General features: G+C 37.6%; 1 protein-coding gene and 1 pseudogene across 6 annotated transcripts in view; one reads left to right on the top strand and one right to left on the bottom strand.

Moving 5' to 3' along the window:
- The window catches only part of St7 (suppression of tumorigenicity 7), a 315,589-nt gene that overhangs the window by 38,332 nt on the left and 253,199 nt on the right, over positions 1–24,058 (top strand). The window lies entirely within an intron of this gene.
- Positions 18,040–21,376, bottom strand: LOC117283991 (annotated as a pseudogene).

Below are 24,058 nucleotides of genomic sequence, written 5' to 3'. Positions count from 1 at the left end.
GTATTACTCTTTTCAAGTACTGTACCTGTATTTTCTGTAGGATACTAGCCAGGATCTAGCAATTTATGTGTCCGATCCTATGTATTTCTTTTCTTTCAAAGGGAGAAAATGTGTTATTTGAAGAATTTGAAGAATATCCCTTCTTCTCTATTCTGAGTCACTCCCAAAGAGGGCTGTCAGCAATACATGAGTGCTAGATAAGTAGAGCCATCTAAGTGGGGTGGTCATTTTTCATCCTAGGCATCTGACTGGATTCCTCATGAAGATGAGATATGGTGGAAGGACAGAATCCCATCAGCAGCAGACTAACATTTAGGGAGTGTGGCTCCTGTTATCAAGCCTCCACGGCCTTCAGTCCTGCTGTAGCTTATTTCTTGGCTGATCAGGGCTGTGGCCAAAACAGTTTCTCCTTTGAAATGCTATGCTTAGTCTCCTGTTTCTGTCACCAACAACTGGCCTCTGGTTTGGTTCCTGATTCTGCACCACCCCCTGAACATCATGCATGTTGATTTCCCATAACAGCTGCACTCAGTTGTACATAGAGGGACAGAGCGGGAGAGATAGACACAGAGGGAGACAGTGAGACAGAGACAGTCGTTCCTGACTTTACTACTCATTCATATAATCTGTGAACCTGTCACCAGAAACATCTCCTCTTCATTTCTGGAATTGCTCTTTCTCTGGTTCTAGAAGTCGCCTACCATACTATATCATTTCTTATTTTCCAAAAATTCTCTAAACTTCACAACAGTATGAGTTATTTGTCTGCCTTGCTAGTTTAGGAGTATAAATAATTGAAATTGCTTGAAACATTCTTACAACTCTATACAAAGACTTCATAATGATTTCCCCAAATCAGTCCATATCTCAGCTACATCAATTACACTGATGAAGCTGGTGGTCAGAATGTTCATTTGGATCTCTTCAGAGTAATATTGGAGGCAAATTGGAGGTTGCAGATTTACCTACTTTTATAAAATTGAATACTTAGTCATATTTTTAAAATGACCATGGAGGATATTTTCTCTTTAATTTCCTTTCATAAATTGGTTCACACTACAGTATTTTAATTATCTGCAGCATTTATTTCTATTGTGTTTTTAAATTTGTCTATTAACATATTTTTTGGCACAAGCTTTATAGTTAAATTTATTTTAAATTTTAACTATAAAGCTAATTGATGTTGGGGTTGGGGATTTAGCTCAGTGGTTCCTCCGTCTGCCTCACAAGCGCGATCCCTGAGTTTGATCCCTGGTACCAAAAAGACAAACAAAAAAAATCCCACAAAACCAAAAAAAACTAATTGATCTTTGTGGACAAATGTATTTTTTTAACATTATAAACACTAGAGGGCACTGTTTAAAAGACAAAGCAGATGTTTTCATTTCTTGGTTTTTGAGATCTCTGTGATCAGAGTTAATGAGATAATGAGGTGAATGATTACATTGATTATTGGGAGGAATAAAATAAAAATGGGAGGAATAAATTTTGACCTATAAATATACCCGAAGTATTTTAAGTAATCCACAAAAGACAAGAATGGGATAGTGTTCCTTGAATTATTTACTTTGCCTTAAGACACTCTTCCGCAGTGCACACTTTGAAAACGTTACACTTGGAGACTAATACTGTGAAACATACTTTATTTACTCAGCAAATACATAGTGAAGATTTATTGTGCTGGAGGCTCACTAGGAAACATGAAAATCATTCAGTTAAACCCTGTCTTCAATGAATTTATAGTCTAGTACAGTGCTATCCGGTGGACATGTGATGTACAAGCCACACACAAACTTAAATTTTCTAGGAGACACATCAACAGTAAAAAGATACATGAAAATAGTTTTGATAATAGTGAGACAGCCCAATATATACAAAATATTATTTCAAAATGTGCTAAATATGAAAAATTATTTCAAGTTGAATTATCTTTTATGCAAAATGCTTGGGACTAGAGGAAGTGTTTTGGATTTTAGATTTGTTTCAGACTTCGGAATATTTGCGTATATGTAATGATATCTTGGGGATGGGACCCCAGTCTGACCATGAAATTCACTTATGTTTCATTTGCACCTTAAATGCCTAGCTGTAATTTTAAGATATCTGCACTTTGTGGCCTGCCATGGGAGGTCAGGTGTAGAATTTTCCACTTAAAACGTCTTGTTGGTTCTCAGCTTGAGTATTTTGGATTTCACATTTTTTTGGTCAGCAGTGCTCAATGAGTAATGAGATGTTTACAGTCTCTCTCTCTCTCTTTTTAAACCAAGACTTTGAGATCCAGTGGGTGCTTTGTACTTTATAACATATCTTCACTGGCATTTGTCACATTTCAAGTGCTCAGTGGCCATATGTTGCTTTGTAGCTACCCTTTTGGATGGAACAGCTCTGAGTCCAGCACTCACCTCACGCTGAATCCTGTAAATTTAGCAGTAGCTTCTCTGTCTTTTTTGGGGTATCATTTTTATTTATTTATTTTTTTGTTACCTGGGATTGAACTTGGGTCCTTGTGCTTGCAAGGCAGGTGGCAGAACCACTGAGCTAAATCCTCGGCCCTATTGAGGTGTCATTTTTACACCAAGAAATCTAGCCCTTGTAGCGTATAATTCTGTCACTCTCTCTTTTTATAGAAGTACTGCATGCTAACTGATTGTACCGCTGAAGCTCCGGTTGCACCCTCTTTTTAAAAAAACAGCACCTATTCTTATTACAAGGATGTGAAATCTTTTATCTCTCTCAAATTATTTTTACGTTTTTTTTTTTCCATTTTGATTTTCTCTGTGTCTTCTGTATTTCTTTTTTTTTTTTTTTTTTACAAAAGACACAGCTAAACCATACTTAGACATACTTCTGACCACAAAAACAATGCGATCTTATTAGTAATTTTTTTTTTTTTAGACACAGGGTCACTATGTAGTTGAGACTGGAACTCTATGTAGCCCAGGCTGGTCTTGAACTCACACCGATCCTTCTGCCTCAGCCTCTCAAGTGCTGGGATTACAAGTGTGCACCACCACGCCTGGCCTCCTCTGTATTTCTTTTTAAAAAAATCATTTTGTTTACTGCTTTGTCACTGTCTCTTTTGTTAGAAGTTTTCCTCATATGTCTGGTTAGCCTTGGTTGATAGTAAACGGTGTGTGATGTGGTGTGGTGGGCATGTGTGTTTGTGTGTGTGTTTATGTGTGTGTGGTTTTCAGCAGGAGGGAGATTGATTATTAAACAACCTTTGATTTCTCTGTAGAGCAAATGAATAAGTGGAAAATATTAATTTCATTTTAATTTTCTCTGTTTTAGCCCAATTTTTTTCTGGACTGGATACATTTGTCCCTTTTACTTTTTTGTGCAAACTATTAGCTCTGTCAGTGCCTAAAAATCTCCTTTATGTGAGGACTAAATCTTGGATTCTTTTTGTTCTGATGTTTGTATACATCAGGAAATGACCTTTTAAAAAGTTAAAATAATCCAGATGCTATAATTCCACTACAAAAAGGAAGGTAGAAAACAATCAGGGCTGGGGATTTAGCTCAGTGGTGCCACCACCTGCCTCACAAGTGCAAAGACCGAAGTTTGATCCCTGGTACCAAAAAAGAAAAAAGAAAATAGGTGGACCGTTTTCCCTGTGTTATATAAATCGCAGCATATAAACATACGTTGAACCATCTATTTTGCGCACTGTCCCCTAGAAAGCTGAGAGGCTCACATCTGTGCCCTTTTCAGGTTTCAAATCAAATGTCACTGTCTCAGTTCAGCTGTCCTGGCCCTTTAAAATGATAACTCCTGTTCCGTACCTATCTATATACCTACCACTCCCTGTTCTCTTTTCTTCTTTTATTTTTTTCCTTTATTATGCTTAGTACCATCTGACAGATTATGCTTTACTTCTGTCTTTGTCCTCCCCAAAATAAGAGTAGAAATTTTTTGAAGTAGGTTTTTTTTTTTTTTTTTTTTTTTTTTTTTGGTATTGGGGATCGAACTTGGGACCTTGTGCTTTCAAGGCAGGCGGTGGCACCACTGAGCTAAATCCCTGGTCCCTTGAAATAGGTTTTTAAATTGAATGTAACATCCATACAGACATGAACAGTAACCATAAGCTTACAGCTTGATGAATTTTCATAAAATGACACATCTCTGTCACTGTGTCCCAGATCAAGACAGAGCATTACCAGTACTCCAGAGGCTTTTCTCATGCCTTTCCTTATCACTAACTCTGACTGAATCTCTCCTCAGAAGTTACTGTTTTCTGACTTCTTATATGCATATATTAGTTTTAGCTGTTTAATAGAAATGGAATAAATTTAGCATTTATTTTTGTCTGGCTTTTCCCTCTGCAGCATCCTATTAAGTTACATCATGATCCCAATGGGCATCTGAAATAAAAAGACACTTCTCAGATAAAGAATTAGGAACAGAAAATAAATATATGAAAAGATGTTCAACACCACTGGTTATTTGAGAGATGCAAATTAAAACAATGCAGAGATTCCATCTCATTCCAGAAAGTATGGCTGCTACCAAACTGCAGGAGTTGTGATAAAAAGGAGCCCTTCTCCACTGTTGGTGGGAGGATAGACTGATGCAGCCACTGTGGAAATCATTGTGGAGATTTCTCAAGAAAGTAAAACTAGAAGTTTATTTGACACAGCCATACCTCTTCTTGGTGTCTTCCCAAAAGAAAAAATCATCATACCACAGCAATATATACACACCAGTGTTTATAGAAGCACAGTTTGTAATAGCTAAATCTTGGAAACAACCCAAATGCCCATCAACAGATGAGTGGATAAAGAAGATGTGGTTTTTATTATATAATGGAGTATTACTCTGTCATAAAGGATGAGCTTCAGACATTTATAGCTAAATGGATGGACTTTGAGTCCGTACTCTTAAGTGAAATAAATCAGACGTGCATGTTTAAATACCACATTGAGGGCTGGGGGTTTAGCTCAGTGGTTTGGTTGCCTGCCTCGCAAGCACAAGGTCCAGAGTTCTACCCTGGTATAAAACAAAACAAAACAAAACAAAAACACAATCACATTGTTTCTGTGTTGTGAGAAACAGAAAGTGGAAATAAGGGCAGAGATGTGTAATGGATGTTGGGAAACATGAAGAAAGTGTTCAGATGGGAAGGGGAACAAGGGAGGAGGGAGGGAGAGAGGAAGGAGGGACTAGAAAAAAAGTGAAAATTGGAAAAAGTGGAAACAAAACTTCTATAAAGGGACGTGGAGGGAGCTTGAGGGGGAAAGGGATAAAATAAAATTTATTGACTAAAAAAGTTGCATCTATGATGTATCAATGCTTTGTTCATTTTTATGGCTGTATAGTAGTACATTGTATGACTACAATTTACCTGTCCATCCTGTTGTTTATGAGTATTTGAGGTGGTTTCCATTTAGAACTATTAGTAATAGTTTGGTTTTAAAAAAAGCTTAAAAGGTTCCTAAGGTCCTATTTATTCCACTTTCCTACAGCTTCCTTTGAAGCAGTAAACAACCTGGTTGCATTTGGGGAAGCTTAAATGTCAATCCAGCCTTTTTTGTATCTTCCCTTAACTGAACTCCTTTTCTTAAATTCCCTTTCTTGTGATACTGGAGATGGAACCCAGAGAACAATGAGCTACCTCCCCAGCCCTTTATTTTTTATCTTCTTATTTTTAAGATCAGATCTCACTAAGTTGCTGGGCTGAACTTGAACTTTTGTTCAGCCTTCCTGGTTCAGTCTCCCCCATTCCTCTGGGCTGAGCTCTTTAATAATAGAAATCTCGGCCTAATCAGGTTTGAAACTGCTATATTTGCATAGACCAGGCACATAATGTTCTAAAGGCTGCTTCTGCAAGATCACATAATTTTTTTTACTTAAACTATTTTTTTTATTAGTACGTGTTTGCCATACACAATGATCACATTCACCTTGGGAAATTTGTACCTGTACATAATATATCTTAATTCTTTTTTCTCATTCCTCTCCCCTCCCTTCAACCCACCTTCCCCTTCCCATTTACAAAAGCTCTGTTTTCATTTTTAAACTTCCATTCTCTGTTTTTTTAAATCTCTTTTTCCTTACCCCTCTCTTGTTCTCCTTCCCATTAAACAAGTTCTTCCTACTTCCCAATATCTGTCCTTCATTTAGCTCCCGATTTACTCTTTGAGTTTCCCACAGAAAAGAAATAATGATATATTTAAACTTGTATATCTGATTTATTTCATTTGAAAGTATGGTCTTGAGATGCATCCATTTAGCTAAAAATGTCCCAAGTTTATCCATCTTCGTGACAGAATAGTACTCCATTTTATATAAATACCACATTTTCTTTATCCATTCATCTGTTGATAGGCATATGGGCTGTTTCCAAGATTTAGTTATTGTAAATTGTACTGTTATAAACATGGATGGTATATATCACTGTGGTATGTGATGCTTTTAACTTTCTCTCTTTTTTTTTTTTTTTTTTTTTTTTTTTTTTTTTTTTGGTACTAGGGATTAAACTCAGTGTGCTTATGAGGCAGGCAGCGGAACCACTGGGCTAAATCTTCGGCCTGATGCTTTTAACTCTTTAGGGAAGATACCAAGAAGGGGAATCCCGGGTCAAATGGAATCTCTCATTTTAGTTTTTTAGGAGTCTCCACACTGATTTCCGTAGTGGATGCACCACTCTACAATCCCACCAAAAATGTAGGAAGTTTTTTTTTTCCCTCTACAGCCTCTGCAGCAGTTGTTATTGGTTGATTTCTTGGTGATAGTGATTCTTTATGGAGTGAGATGGAATCTCAGTGTTGTTTTAAATTTCATTTCTTGAGTAACTAGTGATGTCGAACATTTTTTCATATATTTATTTGCTGTTTGTATTTCATCTGAGAAGTGTCTGTTCATTTCAGATGCCTTTTTTTTGTGGGGGGGTTGGCTCATTAAATTTTCAGGGTCTGATTTTTTTTGAGTTCTCTATATATTCTAGATATTAATCCTTTGATGAATAGCTGGTAATTTTTTTTCCCACTTTGTGGGTTGTCTCTTCATTCTGTTGGTGTTTTTTTTTGTTGTGCAAAGGCTTTTTAATTTGATGGGGATCACATAATCTATTGTTGTTAGAATAGATACTAGGGGTAGGGAAGAAGAGTTTATGTGGAGGGCCAGAGATTAAATTGATCCTTGTCATGTAGAAACCTCAAAACTAGCAATCAGAGGGTTTCTAGAAACATCAAAGGCAGAAATTTAGTTAAATAATCAGTAGTATTTTTTGAGTGTAGTATAAAAAAGTATTTTCAGGTAGCATGTAGACTAAATGATTTTATTTTCCCATAGGGTTGAGTAGATATTGTAAGACAGAGGCATAGTTTTGAAGTTGGTTTTATAAAAATATTAAAATTGTATTTCTATTTTCCCCCTAGACGGGGTCTCACTTTGTAGTTCAGGTTGATCTTGAACTCACTGTGTAGCCCCCGCTGCCCTTGAGCTCACAGCAATCCTCCTGTCTTGGCCTCCTGAGTGCTGGGATTATAGGCATGCCTAGTTTAAAATTGTACTTTTTACTACACATAACATAATTTTAACCATTTTTCAGGTGGATAGTTTTGTGGCATTGAATGCATTCATATAGTGCGATCATTGCCACCATCCATCTCCAGAATTTTTCATTGTCTCTAACTGGAACTTTGTGATCTTTCTCGCAGTCCTTAGCGTCCACCAGTCCATCTCTATGATTTGGACAGCTCTAAGAGCCTAAAGGAAGAGTAGTAATTCAATATTTGTCCTTTTGTAGATGGCTTATTTCATTTAACATAATATATTCAAGATTGTAAAGTTCCTTCTGGAGGATGTTCTGGGGTTGATTAGCAAAATATAGCATTCTGGGATTTAAAGATACCTTTCTAGGGCTGGCTGGGGGTACAATAGTAATGTGCAGGCTTAGCATGTACACAGCTCTGGGTTCTGTTCCTAGCACCAAGTAAACACACCAAAAACCCCAACCTTAAAAAAATGCATTTTATGTGTTAAAAATAAATCAGAAAAGCTGTGAACTCTCAAAAAAGATCTTTCTAAGGTATCAAAAAACATAAGGACATGCTTATTTGCCAAAATATATAATATCTAATTGGTGATTTTATGCATAATAAATAATAGAATTATTTATGAAGGAAGCATCTGTAACTCTTGGAAAGTTTGTCGGATTTTTATAATACATTTCACTAGAGCAGTGGTGGTGAACCTTTGGTACACTTGCTGCAGTGGACTGTTTATATCATTGAAAGTTCTAAAAGATTTGCCATTGCTGAACTAGAGGATATATTTACCTTCAAACAAGGAGATACCAACACAATGCTTTAGATTATTAAAAACAAAAACCTTTAGAGATTTTTTTGTTTTAAACTTTAAAAGATTTTAGTTTATTAGTACATGTGTGTAACATAAATTTGCAAAGACTTCTTACTTTTATTTATTTATTTATTGCAAAGACTTTTAAAAATGAGTTAACAAGGCATTAGGGGGAGTATTTCGCCATGTAGAAAATCTGTCTTTACTACTACAATGAGAAAGAGAAGTTAAGTGTATAGTTCTGGACCATGAAGGTGTAGCAGTGGTTTCTCTGTTCCTTTAAATAAATGATAACAGATTGGATGATTAGCCAGTCATCTTCTGTTTGCTCTTTCAAATTCATCTTTTACCTTTTTTTTTTAAATTTTTTTTTAGCTATGTGCTCCGCCCTGGGAGATGATCTGTACTGACTTTGACAGTCAGTGGTCTTGCCTCTGTCTTCTGTTTCCATTTATTTTTTTAGCTGTGCTCCGCCCTGGGAGATGATCTGTACTGACTTTGACAGTCAGTGGTCTTGCCTCTGTCTTCTGTTTCCATTTAGCTAAAGGGAAGAAGCTGGTAGGAGACTGGAGGATTTAAAGAGAGTGAGTTATCTGGCTGCAAGTCTTCACCAAAGTGTGTGCCTCTTCCACATCTGTGTAAATATCTCCTTCACTCAACTCTCCTTAGAGCATTAAAATTTTTTTGTGGGACCTGCTTTCTGCTGAGACTCTAAAAATGTGTGTAATAAAGTCTAGTGGATAGTTGGAAGAAAGGACCAACCTAGGAGATGTGGTTATTAGCTTTGGTTTTGCTCTTATGTGTGAGACAGTGGAGTGACACAGTGGAATTTCTTTGTGCCTTTACCTTTAACAACTTCAATATACTAATCTTACACCCTCCACAACTTTTGTTTTCTTTTCTTTTCTTTTCTTTTTTTTTTTTTGGTACTTTAGATCAAACTCCTGACCTTGCACTTTCGAGGCAGGTGGCGGCACCACTGAGCTAAATCCCTGTCCCTAGCCCTCCACATCTTGAGGTAGATTTGTGGTAATGTACAAATATACATATCTAAGTTTGATTGAACTTGGGACCTTGTGGTTGTGAGGCAGGTGGTGGAACCACTGAGCTAAATACCTGGCCTGAAAGGATTTTGAAAAAACAAGTTACCACAAATGAAAGGTACTATATCATCATCATTATTAGTGTACTTATCACCTGTGAGAAGGCCATGTTAGGGTAATGTACCCTTCCTGGTAAGGTGGTATAGCAGGAAGGTGATTCAAAGCCTTAAGTGGCAAGGGCTGGCACTTGATGGGGAGCCTACTGTGAGCATCCCTGAATAAGAGGGAAGTTTCACAGAAGAAGATGGGTGGTCCTGCAAACTGTAATGTCTTAGTTTTCCTTAGTTTGACCAGACTTGCTTTTTCTTCACTCCTGTTACTCAGCTGTTGATGTGGATCATAACATTGAGCGTATCTAAGAGTTACAACCTCAAATGCTGGTGGTAGGAGTCAGATGGTAAATGGAATGAAGAAATGAGTTATTTATTCTAGTTAATTGCTGCTATTATGGGGAATGTGGGTTGCCTGTGGACTGTATCTTCTTAGTTCAGGGAAAGTTGGAAATACGAGTTTTTATGTAATATTCCAATATAAAATGTCAGCAACTGATGAAAAACACTAAAATATTGCTTGCCATCTGTAAAACACATTTGAGGGCTAGGTATGTCCTGTGGGTTGCCAGTTTTTGAATTCTGATACACACATTTCTTAGAGCCACATATCTTAGTGGCTTTATAGGATTAAACTGTGGTTCCTGCTTTTCTTACCTCCATAACAGATGGATGTGTTTGCCATTTTTTGCTTTCGAGCATTCATTCTGCATGTTCCTAGTTCTTACGTTTGACTGTTATGTCCAAGTTGTGGTGATGCATTTTGAGAGACACTTTCTCAGAAGTTGAGCTAAAAACCATCGACTCTTATGGAAGTTGATCTGGTGTTACATAATAACAGTTTGCTACTGTTGCTCCATTTTAGGCTTATTTATGTAGATACATCACTTAACCAGGCAGCCAGTGAAATATTTGCTATCTTCTCTCCTTCAGTCCATTGTTGTCATTTCTGTAATTGGCCTGTTATTGTTTATTGATCTCTGAATATTAACCTGGTGTGATTTTTGTGTTTTATGGTTTTCTCATGGTACAAATGAATAACCCCCTTAGTCAAGGTGGATGAGTAAAATCCCTACATGACATTTGGATTTTTTTTTGTATTTTGTAGCATATAATGAATGAGAATCTATAGCTATTCCCCACTCCCAAATTTTTGTCCCATAGCATTAGTTCTCCAGATGTTCCACAAGGAAAGTCTCTACAGCCACTAAGTTGGAGAAATGCTACCTATTCTTTGGCTTTCTAGGAGAGCCGTAAGGTAAATCTTCTTGTAAAACTCTAAATCCTGTAGGGAAAATTCAGTTAACTTTATTTAACCCAGAAATTCATTCGTTTGCTTATTCATCTGTCGACTATTTATTGCACATCTCCTGTCTCCAGACATATTGCTGTTCTCCCAGGATGTACTATACTTGGGGAATTTATGTTATAAGAAAAACTGATAATGAAAAATTGAGCTATTAAATAAATACATATGTGAGAGGTATGTAGGGGGACTAAATGGGGAATATGATAGAGAAAAACAGGAACATGTACTAAACTTGAAGAATCAGGGAAAATGTCTCAAAGAAGGTGACACTTCAACTGAGAACTGGGGAATGAAAAGGAACTGGCTCTGTGTATTAGGAGAGGAAAAATCTTTCAGTCTTTCAGGAAGAACAAGAGCCAAAGAAACATTAGCAAAATATTTTGTGTCCTTACTGTGTGCTGAGTACTTTGCACAATAATCTCTTGTCATCCATTTTACAGATGAAAACCCTGGCTTACTATGTAATATGTCTCAGGGTCTCAGAGCTTGTCAGTTTGTGGTGGAATTGGGATGGAACTCAGATTTCTTTTAGCTCAGTCATTCTGCCACCTGCCTTGCAAGTGCAAGGACCCGAGTTTGATCCCTGGTACAAAAAAAAACAAACACCCCCCCAAAAAAAACCCCAAACAAACAAACAAAAAACACCTATTGATAAAGTTAGGTATGCAAAATTGTATAACTCTAATTTACAAGGAATTAGAATCACCACTCTCATAAAGCTTCAAAAAGTATGGAAAAATATTTCACAGACTTTTCAAATGTTTTTTCAGGAATTTATATATTATACAGTTTACGTACAGTAGTTGGAGTCTGGACACAATTTCAAAATATGCTGTGTGTACACAACAGCTCCCATGAGGAATAGCAGTCCAGTAATAGGAAACCAACAGCTCTAAATTTGGGAGAGCAAATAGACTCCTATATATATTTCTATGTCTCCCAAAGGCTACACAAAGCCTTGTGAAAGGTATAATATCCAGTCCATTCTTCTTTTGTTAAAAAACAAAGTCTGGCCCTGAGTAGATGGTATCTAGAGAAGAAAGAAAGATTAGGTACATTACTAGCATTACTAGCATTTCACTTATTAACATTGTTTGGTAGAATTGTATATGTAGAAGACATTGTATATTTATTATAATTACTATTTTATTAATGTATTTTGCATTTATAATAATTATCACACACGGTATCTTGTTTTATGTTTTTTTTTTTAGTACCAGGGATCAAACTTATGACCTTACATTTTTGAGGAAGGTGCAGCCCGCTGAGCTAAATCCCTGGCCCTCTTGAAAACTTTTGATTCCCTCTTCCCCAACTTTCCCTCTTCTGTCTTCCCTATTTATCCTTTTCATCTCCAAACAGTCTACCCCATTATTTCTGACCGTCTCTCTTTTATTTTTAAATTATTTACATTTTAAATTATTTAAATTTTGGGTTTCTCATATAAGAGAAATCATGCTACATTTTACCCTCTGAGTCTGATTAATTCCACTTAATGATGTGTAGTCTCAAGATTCATCCATTTTCCTATAAATTAGTCAAACTTACTCTTCTTTATGGCTGAGTTAATACTCTGTAGTTTATACGTACCGTATTTGCTTTATCCATTCATCTGATTGGGCATCTAGGCTGTTTCCATAATTTAGCTATTGGGAATTGTGCTGCTATAAACACAGGTATGCATATATCACTGTAATATGTTGACTTTAACTCTTTTTTTGTTTGTTTGTTTGATTTTGCTTTTTGAGACAGGTTCTCACTATGTAGTTGAGACTGACCTGGAACTCACTATGTAGCCCAGGCTGGTCTCAAACTCACAGTGATCTCCTGCCTCAGCCTCCCGAGTGCTGGGATTACAGGCATGTGCCACCACGCCTGGTGACTTTAACTCTTTGGCGAAACTATCTAGAAGAGGTATATTTCAGTCAAATGGAATTTCTATTTTTAGTGTTTCAAGATATCTTCATACTGATTTCTGTAGTTTACTTTCCCACCAACAATAGATGGTTCTTTTCTCCCACATCCTCACCAGCATTTGTTGTTTTCTGAGTCCTTGAGGATAACCATTCTTATTGAAGTAAGATGGATTCTTCATGTTGTTTTGATCTGCATTTCTCTCATGGCCAAAGATGATGAATATCTTTTTCTTGTACTTACTGGCTGTTTGTACTCTCTTGAGAAGTATTTATTCATTTCAGTTGTTATATTTTGATTATGTCATTTCACATCATTTACTTGACAAAAGTGCTAAGTGAATAGAGAGGGGTCTTGTTTATTAGGGTCTATTTGTTTGTTTGTTTTTAGTTCTCCATGTATGCTAGATATTAGTCTTTTATCAGAGGAGTAGCTGGCAAACATTTTTTCCTATTTCGTAGGACATTTTCACTCTGTTAATTGTTTCCTTTGCTGTGCAGAGTTTAATTTGATATAATCCTGTTTGTTAATTCTTGGCATTATATCTTGTTGGGATTCTGTTCAGTAAGTCTTTGGTAATATCTATTTCTTCTCTCTCTCTCTCTTTTTTTTTTTTTTGTTCCAGGGATCGAACTCGGGTCCTTGTGCTTGCGAGGCAGGCGGTGGAACCACTGAGCTAAATAGCAGGCCACTGTAATATCTATTTCTTAAAACTTTTGCCTATTCTATTTTCCAACAGATCAGTTTTTCTGTTTTTGTATCTAGGTCTTTGATCCATTTTGATTTACTTTTTTTTGTTTTTTTGTACCGGGGATTGAACTTGGGTCCTTGAGCTTGCAAGGCAGGCCACCAAACCACTGAGCTAAATCCCTGGCCCTCCATTTTGATTTGATACTTGAACAGTGTGAGAAATATAGGTCTAGATTAATTTTTCTGCAGATGGACAACAGTTTTCCCAGTACCATTCGTTTAAAGAGTCTTATCTTTTTTCCTGTATTTGTTTTTAGCCTTGTTGTTTTAGATCAGATGGTTGAAGGGACATGGGGCTGTTTCTTTGGCTTCTGTTTTGTTCTGTTGATTTATATGTCTGTGTTCTTTTGGCAGTACCATGTTTGTTTGTTTATTTGTTTTTTTAATGAAGCTTTGTATTATAATTGAAGGCTGGAATCATAATGGCTCCCACTTTGCTCTTGTTGCTTGGGATTGCTTTGACTATTCTGAGTCTGTTCTGGTTCTGTATAAATTTTAGGATTATTTTCCTAATTCTGTTTACTGTTTGTATTTTGGTAGGGATTGCATTAAATCTGTTTGTCTATCTATTACCTACCTATCTTCTTTTGATAATAAGTATGTCCATTTTGACAGTATTGATTCTTGTTATGCAGGAACAAGGAATATCTTTCCTTTCCTACTATCCTGTTCAATTCTTTTTTTCAGAGCATTATGGCTTTTGTTATAGAGGTCCTTTAACCTCATTGATTAGGGTGATTCCTAGGCTTTGTTTTGTTTTATTTGTTTGTTTGTTTGTTTATTTGATGCTACCATGAATAGGTTTGTTTTCTTGCTTTCTTTCTTGGTCAGCTCTTTATTGGTGTATAGGAATGCTGTTGAAATTTGTGTTTATTTTATATTTTATATGTTCTGCCACTTTGCTGAATTTATTATCTCTGAGTAACCTGGTGGGGGTGGGTTTTTTATGATCTTTTATATAATGGATCATATCATTTGCATATAAACACAGTTTGACTTCTTCCTTTCTTGTGTCTTTTATTTCTTTCTCTTGTTTGGCTGCTCTGGATAAAGTTTCAAGAACTATATTGAACAGGATTGATAAGAGTTGAATCTCTTGTCTTTCTGATTTTAGAACTGATTTTCAATTTTTCCCCATTTAGTATGATGTTGGCTGTAGGTTTGTTATAAGTGGCTTTTATCAGTTTGAGGTAAGGTCCTTCCATATTTATTTTGATCTGTGTTTTTATCATGACTGGATGTTTGATTTTGTTAAAGAGTTTTTCTGCACCTGTTGAGATGATCATGTGATTTTATCCTTCTCTTTATGTGATTTATTACATTCACTAATTTACATATGTAGTATCATCCTTGCATCTCAGGGAAAAAGCTGACTTTGTCATGATGTATGTTCTTTTTAATGATTTGTTGCATTCTGTGTGCCAGAATTTGGTTGAGGATTTTGCATCTATTTTCATAAAAGTGATTGGTCTGTAGTTAATTAATTAATTAATTAATTTTTGGTTGAGTTCTTGTCTGGTTTTGGAATGAGGATAATGCTAGCTTCCAGGAATGAGTTTGGAAGCATTCCTTCCCTTTCAGTTTCATTAAAGAGTTTGAGAAGTATTGGCATTATATCTTCCTTGAAGTTCTTGTATAATTTAGTGGTGAATCCTGGGATTTTAGTGGAAAATTCCTGGGATTTCCTTGGTAGGTTTTTAATTAACGTCTAAATTATTACTGTTTAAATTTTATTACCTGTTACTAGATTGTTCAATTTCTTGTTCGTGGTTCAGTTTTGGTAACTCGTGTGTATTTAGGAATCTGTCAATTTCTTAACATTCTCTGATTTATTGGAGTACAATTTTTTGTAGTAACTAATGATCTGGATTTTGGCAGTGTCTCTTGTGATTTCATTGTTTTCATTTCTGATTATATTAATACAAGTCTTTTCTTTCCTTTTAGGGGGTAAGATTAGCTAAAGATTTGTCTATTTTGTTTGTCCTTTCAGAGAACCAGCTCTTCAATTCATTGAGTCTTTGTATTGTTCTTCTAGTATTGATACCAGTAATTTCTACTCTGATCTTTACAGTTTCCTTCTTTGTACTAGGTTTGGTTTTAGAGTTCTTTTTCTAGAACCTTGAGGTTCATTAGTAGATTATTTATTTGTGCTTGCTCCGTTTTTCTAATGTGAGCATTCGTAAACTTCCCGCTTAGTACTGCTTTCATTGTGCCCCATAGGTTTTGTTATATTTTGGTAGCATTGTCATTTGATTCTAGGAATTGTTTGATTTCTTCCATAACACATTGAATGTTCAGGAGTGTGTTAATTAATATTCAGTTGTTTCTCTAATTTCTGAGGTTTCTTTTGGAATTGATTTTTAGTTTCGGGGCATCATGATTTTGATTTTTTTTGAGGGGAGGGGGGAGTATTATTTAAGCAGGCTAGTATGTAGTCCATTCTGGAGAAAGTCCTTGTGCTGGTGAGAAGAATGTGTATTCCATCATAGTAAGGTAGAATACTCTGTTGGTATCTATTAAGTCCTTTTGTTCAAAGATGTGATTTAGTTCTGATACTTACTATATTTTTGTTTAGTTGATCTGTTTGTAAAAGTGGGGTAATGGGGTCCCCCGCTATGATTGCATTAGTGTTTATTTGATATTTTATGACCAGTAGTGTTTGTTTCACAAAATTGCTACTCCTGCTTGCTTCAGGGTCCTTGTGCATGGAATATTATTTTGCATCATATGATATTTTTAGTCTGTGAATTTCTTTTTGGGTTAAATGAATTTCTTGAAGGCAGCAAACCATTGATTTTTGTGTTGTGTTCCAGTCTGCCAATCTTTGTCACTAAATTGAGGAGTTGAGGCCATTTATATTAAGACTTATTACTGAAAGGTAATTACTTATTCTTGTCATTGTGGTCTTTTTTGTTGTTGGGTTCTTTATTTTTACCTTTTTGTTTAACTACTCACCTTGCTTGTGGTATTCGTTCCTTCAGATGTTTTGGCTTCATTGGCTTCATTGTTCTTGTCTAGGATATTCTTGAGTATTTTTTAGAGTGCTAGTTTGGTGTTCATGAGTTTCTTAAGATGTTATTTGTCATGGAATGATCTTATTTCTCCATCAATTTTGAAAGATAGCTTTGTAGGTGTCTTAGTTACTTTTCCCATTACTGAGACAAAATACCTAACATCCACAAGTTAACAGAGGAAAGATTTATTTAGTTCAAAGTTTGTAGAGGTTCCAGTCCATAATCAGCTGGCTCCGAGGTAGGGTGATATGTCAGAGGGCTATTGCAGAGGAGAAACAGTTCATGCAGGCAAAAAGTAGCAAAGCAAGCAAGCAAGTGGCAAGACAAGCCTATTTTTGTCCTTCATATTGTGTCAAGTCTACCAGAATTAGGGTGGTGCCAAACCAATCAGTGGACTGATATAGTAATCATCCACCCTTAATCTTAGCATTGCAGTATGAATCAGTCCCATCCTCCAGATTCAGCCAACTCTGAAAAAGCCCCACTTATGATTGCATGAGGCTTTGGGGAAACATCTAGACACAAACCATAACAGTAGAATATATTATTCTGGGTTGGAAGTTGTTTACTTTTAGGGCTTGAAGCACCTTATTCCAAAGCTCTCCTGGCCTTTAAAGTTTGTATTGAAGAGTTTGCCCTAAGAATAGTGGGTTTAACTTTATGAGTGCTTTTTTGCTTTTTAGTGACAGCTTTTGAGATTCTGTCCTTTTGTTGGACTTCTGGGATTTTGACTATGTCATATTGTAGGGAACTTTATTTCTCTGTTGTGATTTGGTGTCATGTAATCCTTGTTTATCTGTATGTTGATTTGTTTTCCCATGCATTCAGTTTTCTGCTGTGATGTCTGTAAACAGATTTTTATTCCATGGGTGCTGTCTTCTAATTTCTCTCTAACTCCACTTAGCTTTCATTGAGCCTCCTATTGTCATCTAGTAGCTTTGGATAAATTGTCTTTGCTCTGTTATTTTTATATCATAATTTGTTTCTATTTTATTCTTGAGGTCTGAGACCCTTTCCACATATTAGTCCATTCTGCTGTTTAGGTTATTAATACATAGAATTCTTTATCTCTCAGGTTTCTATTTGACACCTTTTCATGGACTATTCTTTTGTAAATTTGTCATTCCTGATTTGAATAGCTTTGGTCAGCACTTCTAATTTTTTTATTTGTTTCTTCCATAGCCACATTGGTTATTCTGTTTGTCAGTTCCACTGTCTTTTGGGTGTGTCATCTTTGAAGGATTTTTTTTTTGATCCAATCTCTTTATTGTTAAGGTCCCCATTCTGTACCACCCCCATCCAAACCTATAGAAAAACCCCAAGCCTAGGAAAGTCCTTGGGGCGGGGGAGGCAGAGTGTGGGGCTATCTCTGTACTCTGCCTTCTGGCCTGGACAGTACAGACAGGGAAGGTGCATGGGGAAGGGTTAGCTGGTAACTCCACCTGCAGAAGATGTGGCACTGGCCTGGGATGCATGAGGGGAGGAGTGCCTGCTGCCAGCTCCCCTCTGGTACCCGCCACAAGTTGGCATCCACTGGGTGAGTGCCTGGCTTTAGGCCTTGGACAGTGATACCCTTCTGCTAGTGGCCACTGCTCCTGTCAGGCTGCTTATTGCAAGGCCTCATCCTCCGCATCTGTGTCCTGGCTCTGCTCCAGTTCTTCCTCACTATGTGTCAGCAGCCCCTCCTCGTCACCATCATCTCGAGTCTGGGCCTCTTCCTGGGGTGTGCCTGCCTCAGGTGTGTCCTCTGGTGTGGTGGTGGCCTGTTGCTGCCATCACCACTCTGCCACTGCCACCACTTCTGCCGCTGCCACCACCATTGCCACCACCACTACGACCACCACTGCTGCTGTTGTCACCTTTCTTCTTGCCATCTGGGTTGGCTTTTTGCTCCTCAGTGATCTGATCCAAGCGGTCCAACAGAGCCTCAGTGTTGGACTTGATCTGTGTCAGTTCTGTCTTGATAGTCTGCAGCTCACTGCTCTTTAACTTGATCTTGGCTGAGCCAGTGGTCATGGTTGTGGAGCGGCCAAAGAGCTTGACAGGTATGGTAGTTTTAAAATGATGGACCAAAGGCACTGTGACCTGGGGTCATTTCACAGGAACTGCCCTGGGCACTGGCACTGGTGACAAGCGACCTCAGTAGTCGAAGAGCCTGTATATGGCAGATGCTGCTCTCTTTAGCCCTTTGGGTCTTTTGGGCTTGGGCTCACCAGCCATGTTGATGTCCAGGGTCTGCCCGGCCAGCACCCACCCATTCTTTCCTAGCACAGCTGCCCGGGCATGATGCTCGTTGGAGTACTGAACAAAGTCATAGCCTTTGTGCACAGAACAGAACAGAACACACAGCCATATTTGGAAAAGATGGTCTCCACATCTGATTTATTCACCACAGCTGTGTTTAGGTTTCCAATAAGACTTGAGAATTGATGGGTTTGGGATCATCCTTGTTGGTTACGTCGAGGACATGGTAGCCACCAGTACCAAGGCTGAGCTTAGCCAGCTATTTCCTCTTTTGGGTTATCAGGTCAGCCAGCAGCAGCTGTCTCTGGGAACAGGGCTTATTGTTTGTAGAGTAGCAGTAGAGTGGAGTAGAGCAGTTTGTAGAGTAGAGTAGCAGTTTGTAGAGCTGCAGGAAGACTGGACCTGAGTGATTTTCTTTGCATGATCCGTAGTCATTACATGCAGCTCAGCTATTTGAAATTTGATTTTTTTTTCCCCATCAGTGCCTCTTAGAACTGGTTTGGGATAGTTGGGAGTACGTGGAGCCATTTTTGTTGCCTTGTTTTTTGTTTTTCCTTTTGGTACTGGAAAAACTCAGGGCCTCACATTTGACAGGCAGGCACTGCACTCCTATGCTATATCCCCTGCCCTTTAGGGTTTTTTTTAACCTTGTTTTTTTTTAATGTTCCTTTTGTGTGTGTGTGTGTGTGTGTGCTGAGGATTGAGGTCAAATAGGGTGAAGATAATTTGTTGTTTGTATGAAGATCTCTTTATTTAGGTTGTCTTCCAGTGATGCCTTCTTAGCTTTATTTGTCAAGAGATATTGTTTACCACATTCACACATTCAATTTAATTGGATTGGACTCTGTCACCATGTAGTAAGGAGATAATTTCTACTGGTTATAACAGTATTAACAGATCTAACCATACACTAATCATAAACATTGAAACTTGTTTTCATAACTTTTATCAGTATCCCTTAGATTTTATTATATTGCTGCTTGCTATTTGTCTGGGATGTGGCAAGTGAGGGGAAGGAAATAGGAAGGGGAAAAGGAAGAGGTTATGTTAGTGAAAAGAGGGGGAAGGAAGAGAATTGTCAATAGGTGAAAAATAGACAGGAAGTTGGACTCTGTTGGAATTATTTTTAAAGCTGGGATTAAGGGATAGTGCTGAGGTGGTTTGAAGAGTGTTTGTATAGGTGAGAAGAGGTATGCAAATGGGTGGGAGTATATTTCGAGATTGGGGGAGGCTGTGAGAGTGATGGAACATGTTAATATATTTGTAGTTAGTTTTGTTTGGATTCTCTAAGCTCAATTATGAGAGGGATTACCATGATAATCTTTTGAGTGATACTGTTTAAATTATAGCATTGGTTAGTTCCTTTTCTGTAATGCACTTACATAAGTCCCTGCTGTATACTTATATGCTAAATAATAAGTGGAGAGGAGGAGGAAGGCAAGGAGGCAAGACAATGAAGAACAGAAGAGAAAAAAGGATAGGGAGGAAAGAAAGTTAAATAAGTAAATAAATAAAAGAGAAGGAATACAAAAGGGAGCAGGAGTAAAGAATAAAGCACCAATAAAGAAGCAAGAACCAGAAGAAAAAAAATATGAAAGTAATCCAGAAAAGCAATCAAAGAAACAATAGTAAAAATAAAAACCTTCACACAATTGTTATAGGATTAACCCAGAGCATCCACACACCCATATGTATACTTGAGTTACAGTCTGTGAGTAGCCACACAGTTCCTCTGTGAACCACTCGGTTGCCTGTCTGAAGTGGCGAGGACTGTCACTTCCCCTGTATCTATTTCCTGCCTGTAACCTGTGATCTGGGGATGGCCAACGTCAGGCCTCCATGAGGATCTCAAACTTCAGTTGCCTCTGTCAGTTTGGGAGGAAGCAAGTGTGGTGTAGTTTGTTCAACTCCTGGTCCTCCAGTTCTCTGTTGACTTCTGCCAGGGATGTCGTGCTATGATTCCTTTCACTGCCTAGCAAGTATTGTGGTCATCTGTGCGTCTTCCCTCCACGGACTTTCCTTCTGTAGTGTACGGCCAGCAGACCTCCCCCGCAGGTACTGTTCTCCATCTTTCTGCGTGCCTGTCTTTCTGTCTCAGGCCTGCCTGTGCAATCTTGGGCTTCCCCTAGGCTCAGCAGAGGACCCTCTTTCCCGGCGCACAAGGCCTCATTCCCCCTCTCTTCTAGCTCCACTGAATCACTCTCTGTCCTGGGCACCCGTCTCTGTCTCCGCTCTTACAAATCTCCCCTGCTCTACTTTCTGCTCCGTGTACTTGTCACAGTTCTGGGAAGTCCCCTATCCAAGAGGTGCTGGGGCCCCATCCCTTGGGGTCTTCTGGTAATTGTGGCTAGTATACTGAATGACCCACAAGTACAGCACTCCCATTGTGTGTCAGAGAAAGGCAGCATATTTCTGACAAGTCTTCTCTCTTCCCACAGTCCTGCCGCTGCAGTCTCTGGAGCACTACTGTTTTCAAACCTTGGGCGTATGGTGTTTTATCTCCCACTATTCTCCTGCTTTTGGCTTTTCTGAATCCCTGGCTTGCATGTGTCTCACTCACCATGTCCAGTTGGGAGGTTAGAGTGACTGTGAGTCTATTCCATTGACCAGGCCACCATTGGCTCCTTCCTTCAGTCCAGTCCTCACCCAAGATGGCACGTATGCCATGTCTGGTGGGTAAGGTGCCATGATCAGGAATGGTTGATTTCTCCTCTTAAACCCCATCAACACTGGCTTTTGTCCAGCTAGATTCTCTTTTCACTCACCCTCCCAGATCAGACTTTATCTTTTGCTCCACCTAAGGATACCTGCTTTCCTCCAGTGTCAATTCAGAGACACTCACCCTTGCTCTTGCCCACTCCCAACAGCCATCTTCTCTTTCCTTAAAATAGTTTCTAATAATCTTCTAGATTTCAGTAGTGATTGTTCTGATGTTGCCTTTTTCACTTCTAATTGCATCACTATGGGTCTGGTTCCCCCGCCCATTAAGCTTATTGGTACATTTAAAGCAAACAATACAGTTACATTTATCATTGGGATCTTGTACCTTTACATGATATATCTTTTTTTCCCCATACCCCAGCCCTCACTTCACCCCCTTTACCCTTCCGTATTTACAAAAACTTTGTTTTCATTTTTCCCTTTTTTCATATTTTTTCTTTTCCCTTATTTCCTTTCCCCTCCACTTCCCACTCCCCCTTTAATGATTTTCTTCCTATTTCACACTATCAATTATACCATTTGAACCATGTTTACACTTTCAGTTTTTCACACCAGAGAAACTATTCAGTATTTACTCAAGTATTTCCTATTTATTTCACTTGAGTATGGCGTCAATGTTGCATCCATTTAGCTATAAATATCTCTAGTTTCTCTTTCTTTATGGCTGAGTAGTACTCCATTTTATAGAAAAAGCACATCTTCTTTATCTAGTCTCCAGTTGATGGGTATTTGGATTGTTTCAAGTTTTAGCTATTACAAACCTTGCCGTTCTAAACATGGGCATGCATATATCACAGTGCTATGATTCTTTTAATCCTTTTGGAAAGATATCCAGCAGAGGAATAGCTGGGACAAATGGGACCTCTAATTCTAGTTTTTTGAGGTTTCTCCATATTGATTTCCACAGTGGTTACACCAGTCTATACTCCCACCAACAATGGAGAAGGATTCCTTTTTCCCCATAGCCCCACCAGCATTTGTTATTGGTTGATTTCTTGATAGCAGACATTCTTTCTGGGGTAAGGTAGAATATCGGTGTTGTTTTCATCTGCATCTCTCAAATGACCAGTGATATTGAACATTTTTTCATATATTTATTTGCTGCTTTTTTCTTGTTTGTCTGAGAAATGTCTTTTCATTTCAGATGCACATTTTAAAATCAGGTATTTGTGTCTGAGGGGTCTGATTTTTTTTAGTTCTTTATATATTCTAGATAGTAGTCCTTTGTCTGAGGAGTAGCTGATAAAATTTTTTTCCTACATTGTAGGTTGTCTCTTAGCTCTATTGGTGGTTTCTTTTGCACTGCAAAAACTTTTTAGTACAATGAGATCCCAGTTGTTGATTCTTTGTGCAAGTTCTCGGGCTGCTAAGGATTTGTTCATAAAGTCTTTTCCTATACCAATGTTTTTGAGAGTTCTACCCAATTTATTTTCCAGTAAGTTTAGTGTTTCTGTTTTAATATTTAGATCTTTAATCCACTTGGATTTTAGGTTAGTGTATGGTTAAAGATAGAGATCTAGTTTTAATCTTTGGCAAGTTGAAAGGCTAATTTTCCAACACTATTTATTAAAGAGGCTATCTTTCCTCCAGTGAGGACAGTTTGCTCCTTTGTCAAAGATGAAGTAGCTGAGTGTCTGGTGTTGTTTCTGCATCTTCTATTCTGTTCCTTTGATCCCCAGGTCTGTTGCATTGCCAGCACCATGCTGTTTTTATCACAGTGGCTTTGTAGTATAGTTTCAATTGTGATACCCCCTACCATGTCTCTGTTGCCTAGAATTGCATTTGCTGTTCAAGGTCTTTCCTGGTTCCAAATGAATTTTTGGATTGTTTTCTCAAGTTCTGTGAAATATATTTTTGGGATTTCAATTGGGATTGTGTTGAATTTGTATAACAGTATGACCATTTTCACTATGTTGATTCTTCCTACTCAGAAACAAGGGATATCTTTCCATTTTCTTATATCCTCTTCGATCTCTTTTTAAAGAGTGCTGTCATTTTCAGTGTAGAGGTCTTTTTTCTCCTTCGTTAGATTGATTCCTACATATCTCATTTTTTTATTTTATTGTGAAAGGAATTGTTTCTTTCTCAGTGAGTCTGTTATTTGTGTACAGGAAGGCTATTGATTTTTTGAATGTTGACCTTGTATCCAGATACTGTCCTGAATCTGTCCATTAAGTGGAGAAGTCTTTTGGCAGAGTTTATCTGGTCTTCTATGCAGAGTATCATTTTGTCAGCAAATAGTGACAGTTTAACTTCTTCCCTTCCTATCTTTATTGGTTTTATTTTTTTCTCTTGTCTAATTGCTGTGGCTAATGTTTCCAAAACTATATTGAACAGGAGTGGTGATAGTGGATATCCTTGTCTTGTTCCTGATTTTAGAATGAAGGTTTTCAGTTTTTGACAATTTAGTATGATATTGGCTGTTGGTTTTTCATAGATAGGCTTTATCAGGTTGGGATGAAGACTGTTTATTCCAGTGATTTGTAGGATTTTTATCATAAATAGGTGTTGAATTTTTTTGAATGCTTTTTCTGCATCTATTGATATTATCATATGGTTTTTGCCTTTGACTCTGTTAATATAGTTTATTACATTTATAGATTTATGTATGTTGAACCATCCTTGCATCCCTGGGATAAATCCAGCTTG

This window comes from Fukomys damarensis, unplaced genomic scaffold (genome assembly GCF_012274545.1).
Source record: "Fukomys damarensis isolate Sample0158 unplaced genomic scaffold, DMR_v1.0_HiC HiC_scaffold_4, whole genome shotgun sequence".
Taxonomy (NCBI): Eukaryota; Metazoa; Chordata; class Mammalia; order Rodentia; family Bathyergidae; genus Fukomys; species Fukomys damarensis.
The sequence above is the reverse complement of the archived record's forward strand: the minus strand, read 5'-3'. Positions and strand labels throughout refer to the sequence as shown.